Raw genomic sequence first — 6,924 nt, 5'->3', positions numbered from 1 at the left:
AGTGAATGTGGAGAAAACATGTTCCCAGTATCTCTGTATGTAGCTAGATATGTAGATTTTCTTAATGTTGTTTTCTTTGTGGGCAGACTTACACCCTGTCTGAACATGGGAGGGCAACAACTCAGTCCTGAGAACTGTCAGTGGAAGCATAGGCTTAAAGGAGGACAGAGAGGATCTGGTGTTGTACTGGGAGTATAAATACTCTGGTATTGTACTGGGAGTATAAATACTCTGGTATTGTACTAGGAGTATAAATACTCTGGTGTTGTACTGGGAGTATAAATACTCTGGTGCTGTACTGGGACTATAAATACTCTGGTATTGTACTGGGAGTATAAATACTCTGGTGCTGTACTGGGAGTATAAATACTCTGGTGTTGTACTGGGAGTATAAATACTCTGGTGCTGTACTGGGAGTATAAATACTATGGTGTTGTACTCGGAGTATAAATACTATGGTGTTGTACTGGGAGTATAAATACTCTGGTATTGTACTCGGAGTCTGCTTCAGGACCATTGACAGGAGCTTTGAGAATGAGATGGAGACATCCAGCTAGTCAGAGAAAAACAAACCCGTAGGGAGGTCCATCTCTAGGCCTCGCCCTTGGCTCTGTGTTCCCTGACACCAAGATTTATTATGTCAACATTACCGTTCTGAAAAATACATATTGAAACAATTTTTGGACAAACACAGAGACAAAGTGAAGGGGCCTGTGCTGTCACGGGACCATGCAGCTCTAGGTAGGAAGGCGTGGTCGCGAGGGAGCCGCCAGTGCATTAGTAGTTTCGCTTCAGGAGCCCTGAAAAGGTGAGCAGGCTGGGGCCGCATTGTGTGCCTTTACACAAGACTGAGGGACTGTCAAAAGTGAAACAAAAAGGGGGGAGAAATGATAAAAAGCTGCCAGAGCCTGCTCAGTGAAATTAAGGCATGCAATCACAGAGAGCAAACAAATTGGGGAGGGGGGGGACGACACACACAATCAAAAAGAGACACAGGTGGATACATTCAAAAGGCCGTGTGGACAGGAGAAATCAGCCCGTTGGAAAGTCTCCTCTCACAGTGAAAACAAACATTTCTGTTTTTCAGTCAATGAAGGCAGCTGGTCAACATTTACTTCGTTAGTCACTCTTTCGTAGGGTCACACGTTTGGACGTTACCCAATATTCCTTCATAAAAGGCTTTTTGAATTTTTTTTATTTTTTTGGCAGAAGAAATGTAAAACACCTCAGATGTATTTTGCTCTGTGGACCCAAATGCTCAGGGCAGTTTACGTCATTCAAGACATTACATGATGTATGAACAGTACAGCTGTAAATCCTATCCCATGTGTAGAAGTCAAATATAACCCATTTTTTTATGTTCATGATTTACATAAGAACGCACGTTCTATGTTACAACAGCCTATTGTAATAACCTGCTGGTTGTATTGGTGCCAGCTAGGTATCAAGCTAAAGCTAGCTAGCTACCCTAATTGGTTGCGGTTGTAATAACCTGCTGGTTGTATTGGTGCCAGCTAGGTACCAAGCTAAAGCTAGCTAGCTACCCCCATTAGTTGCGGTTGTAATAACCCGAATCTCCAGGTCACGGTGTTGAAAACACCCAAACTTAGTTTGTTCGTTAATTCAATGGAGAGTCCATTCATCAACACAAGTGAAATGTACGTAGGTTACCCAATGGAAGTGGCATATTGTTTGCTTATTTAACACTTCCTCATAACATAAATCATTAGTTAATTTTACAGTAAACTTTCAGACCTGAATGAAACCTCAATGTATTTGATTAATCACACCAGCTAATGTTTGTCCACATACAGTAAGTCAGCGGGATATTTAATGTTCTCACAACACTGCTTCTCATTGTGTCCCGAATCATGTTAGTTAAAGCCAGAAGTTATGTATTGTATCCAAGGACTGAAAACAAATCATTCACGGCTGTGCCCTATATGGCAACCTATTCCCATTCTATAGCCCTATGGGCCCTTGGTTAAAGTAGTGCACTAAATAGGGAATAGGGTGTCATTTGGGATGCAAACCTATGTGTTTTTCAAAAGGACATAGGTAAAAACTCACATTCCTGCCCTTTTTCCAAGTGAAAAGGTATTCAGGAAAAGATGTCGGGCCCGGAAGACAATTTACAGCCTGGCCTGGGAATTCCACATGTTCCAGAACTGGGAATGGGAGTGGAAAAGCCGGAGCAATGAACAACCGTGACATTTTCATCTTGATTTTAAGATAAAACACTATCTATACCCATAAAGCTGTTCATAAGAGTCTTTAGCTCATTTTGCTTTCTGGCCTCTGATAAAAATCCCTCCAGACACAACGTCATTAAGGAGGCCAATAAAAGCACACAGAAGACACGGCGCCTGGGAATGAGCCGTTCTCTTCTTCCCTTCCCTCGTTTTTTCATTCTCTTCCGTACCTCTTGTTGCTCTCTCTCTCCCCTCTCTTTTGTCAGGGCACCGAAGCAGCCAGACCAGGCAGGTCAGGCACACACCTAGCAAGCCAGGCCAAAGGGAGAGGGCCTGAGAGGGAGGGGGAGTAGGACCTCTGGAACTCTGGTTAGACTCACTGGGGAAAGGTCGGAGATATTTCCCACCACAACACACGCACAGGGAGACAGGGCAACTCCACAGCAGAGTTCCACATATGACCCACGTCAGGTTCAGATCTTTCTCCCATGTGGTCAGAGAGTTCCACATTGACATCTGCTTCATGTTGCCCCCCTTTAAATAAAAAAAAAAAAAAAAAAATTAATGATGAACGAAAAAGATTCTAAAATATTTAGTTAAAGTGAAAACATTGTAACTCTACCACAGTGATAAAGCAGGTGCGGATGGCTATTGTTAGACTGGGTCTTATGTTGTGAAGCTGATCTAGTGTTTCTGAGATGTTCTGAAAGACCGTGGTTGGCTTTGCTCTGATGGGTCTGTGGGGGGGGGGATGCTTTCTCAGGTACGGTGCCCAAACACGATGTCTTGTTTACTTGCAGAAATGTCTCTTTTGTCTCGCCTGCCCGCGAGAGACTTAAGAGAGAGAACATTAGCTCCCCCCCGTGCAGGACCACCAGTGTAGATTACGTATGTGTGTCTTTGTGTGTCTTTGTGTGTGTGTGTGTGTGTGTGTGTGTGTGTGTGTGTGTGTGTGTGTGTGTGTGTGTCAGTGTATTTATAGCTGGGCGTGTTTGTGTACACATGTAAACATGTGTGTGACTAATTCATTTTCTGGAGTTGCAGACAATGCACACAGCAGATGAATGGACCAGGGTGGAGGCTGGTGTGTGTGTGTGTGTATAGTGTTGTAATTTGAGTGGTGTCATTTAAACAACACATTGTGATGAGCGATCCCTTTGAGTTGCTTAACAGTATGCAGCGTCATGCAAAGTTAATGTGGACACAGGGGTTTGATGGTATGTGAGCACCCGTCGTTCCAGCAGAGAAAATAGCCACAAACTACCTTTGAAAGAGTCATGTGTAGAAAGGAATTTGTGTTTTAAATTATTACACATCCCACAATTTGATCTTTGTTTATAGTCATATATAACATCACAATTATATTTAAATTGTATTCAATATTTTTCAATATTTTTCAATATTGAAGAGAAAACATAGTGTCTGTCTGTCTGTCTGTCTGTCTGTCTGTCTGTCTGTCTGTCTGTCTGTCTGTCTGTCTGTCTGTCTGTCTGTCTGTCTGTGTGGTATAGATGTACTAATCTCCCACTGTCACAGTCAGAATACAACTACTGGATGTCTCGTTGCCTCATACCTATAATGGGCGTCTCGTTGCCTCGTACCTATAATGGCCGTCTCGTTGCCTCGTACCTATAATGGACGTCTCGTTGCCTGGTACCTATAATGGACGTTTTGTAGCCTCGTACCTATAATGGGCGTCTCGTTGCCTCGTACCTATAATGGGCGTCTCGTTGCCTGGTACCTATAATGGACGTCTCGTTGCCTGGTACCTATAATGGACGTTTTGTAGCCTCGTACCTATAATGGGCGTCTCGTTGCCTCGTACCTATAATGGACGTCTCGTTGCCTCGTACCTATGATGGACGTTTTGTTGCCTCGTACCTATGATGGACGTGTTGTTGCCTCATACCTATAATGGGCGTCTCGTTGCCTCGTACCTATAATGGACGTCTCGTTGCCTCGTACCTATGATGGACGTTTTGTTGCCTCGTACCTATGATGGACGTGTTGTTGCCTCGTACCTATAATGGGCGTCTCGTTGTCTCGTACCCATAACGGATGTCTCGTTATCAGCTCTATATCTACTAGAGAACACACAGCTCTATATCTACTGGAGAACACACAGCTCTATATCTACTAGAGAATATACAGCTCTATATCTACTAGAGAATATACAGCTCTATATCTACTAGAGAATATACAGCTCTATATCTACTGGAGAATATACAGCTCTATATCTACTGGAGAATACACAGCTCTATATCTACTAGAGAACACACAGCTCTATCTACTAGAGAACACACAGCTCTATATCTACTGGAGAATACACAGCTCTATATCTACTAGAGAACACACAGCTCTATATCTACTAGAGAACACACAGCTCTATATCTACTAGAGAATATACAGCTCTATATCTACTAGAGAACAGACAGCTCTATCTACTAGAGAATACACAGCTCTATATCTACTAGAGAACACACAGCTCTATATCTACTAGAGAACACACAGCTCTATATCTACTATAGAACACACAGCTCTATATCTACTAGAGAATACACAGCTCTATATCTACTATAGAACACACAGCTCTATATCTACTAGAGAATACACAGCTCTATATCTACTATAGAACACACAGCTCTATATCTACTGGAGAACACACAGCTCTATATCTACTAGAGAACACACAGCTCTATATCTACTAGAGAACACACAGCTCTATATCTACTAGAGAATACACAGCTCTATATCTACTATAGAACACACAGCTCTATATCTACTAGAGAACACACAGCTCTATATCTACTATAGAACACACAGCTCTATATCTACTAGAGAACACACAGCTCTAAATCTACTAGAGAATATACAGCTCTATATCTACTAGAGAACAGACAGCTCTATCTACTAGAGAATACACAGCTCTATATCTACTAGAGAACACACAGCTCTATATCTACTAGAGAACACACAGCTCTATATCTACTTGAGAATATACAGCTCTATATCTACTGGAGAATATACAGCTCTATATCTACTAGAGAACAGACAGCTCTATATACTAGAGAACACACAGCTCTATATCTACTAGAGAATACACAGCTCTATATCTACTATAGAACACACAGCTCTATATCTACTAGAGAATACACAGCTCTATATCTACTATAGAACACACAGCTCTATATCTACTGGAGAACACACAGCTCTATATCTACTAGAGAACACACAGCTCTATATCTACTAGAGAACACACAGCTCTATATCTACTAGAGAACACACAGCTCTATATCTACTAGAGAACACACAGCTCTATATCTACTAGAGAATACACAGCTCTATATCTACTATAGAACACACAGCTCTATATCTACTAGAGAACACACAGCTCTATATCTACTATAGAACACACAGCTCTATATCTACTAGAGAACACACAGCTCTAAATCTACTAGAGAATATACAGCTCTATATCTACTAGAGAACAGACAGCTCTATCTACTAGAGAATACACAGCTCTATATCTACTAGAGAACACTCAGCTCTATATCTACTAGAGAACACACAGCTCTATATCTACTTGAGAATATACAGCTCTATATCTACTGGAGAATATACAGCTCTATATCTACTAGAGAACAGACAGCTCTATATACTAGAGAACACACAGCTCTATATCTACTAGAGAATACACAGCTCTATATCTACTATAGAACACACAGCTCTATATCTACTAGAGAATACACAGCTCTATATCTACTATAGAACACAGCTCTATATCTACTGGAGAACACACAGCTCTATATCTACTAGAGAACACACAGCTCTATATACTAGAGAACACACAGCTCTATATCTACTAGAGAACACACAGCTCTATATCTACTAGAGAACACACAGCTCTATATCTACTAGAGAATACACAGCTCTATATCTACTAGAGAACACACAGCTCTATATCTACTAGAGAATACACAGCTCTATATCTACTATAGAACACACAGCTCTATATCTACTAGAGAATACACAGCTCTATATCTACTATAGAACACACAGCTCTATATCTACTGGAGAACACACAGCTCTATATCTACTAGAGAACACACAGCTCTATATACTAGAGAACACACAGCTCTATATCTACTAGAGAATACACAGCTCTATATCTACTAGAGAACACACAGCTCTATATCTACTAGAGAACACACAGCTCTATATCTACTGGAGAATATACAGCTCTATATCTACTGGAGAATATACAGCACTATATCTACTATAGAACACACAGCTCTATATCTACTAGAGAACACACAGCTCTATATCTACTAGAGAACACACAGCTCTATATCTACTAGAGAATATACAGCTCTATATCTACTAGAGAACACAAAGCTCTATATCTACTAGAGAATATACAGCTCTATATCTACTAGAGAACACACAGCTCTATATCTACTAGAGAATATACAGCTCTATATCTACTTAATTCTTGCAAACTTCTTGCACTAGACCCCAATGGTCCCCACCCCACTACACCCCAGTGGTCCCCACCCCACTACACCTTAATGGTCCCCACCCCACAACACCTTAATGGTCCCCACCCTAATGGTCCCCACCCTACTACACCCTAATGGTCCCCACCCCACTACACCCTAATGGTCCCCACCCCACTACACCCTAATGGTCCCCACCCTAATGGTCCCCACCCCACTACACCCTAATGGTCCCC

The sequence above is a fragment of the Salmo salar genome, chromosome 04 (assembly GCF_965601325.2).
Source record: "Salmo salar chromosome 04, fSalSal1, whole genome shotgun sequence".
NCBI classification, from domain to species: Eukaryota; Metazoa; Chordata; class Actinopteri; order Salmoniformes; family Salmonidae; genus Salmo; species Salmo salar.
This window is presented reverse-complemented; position numbering follows the sequence as displayed.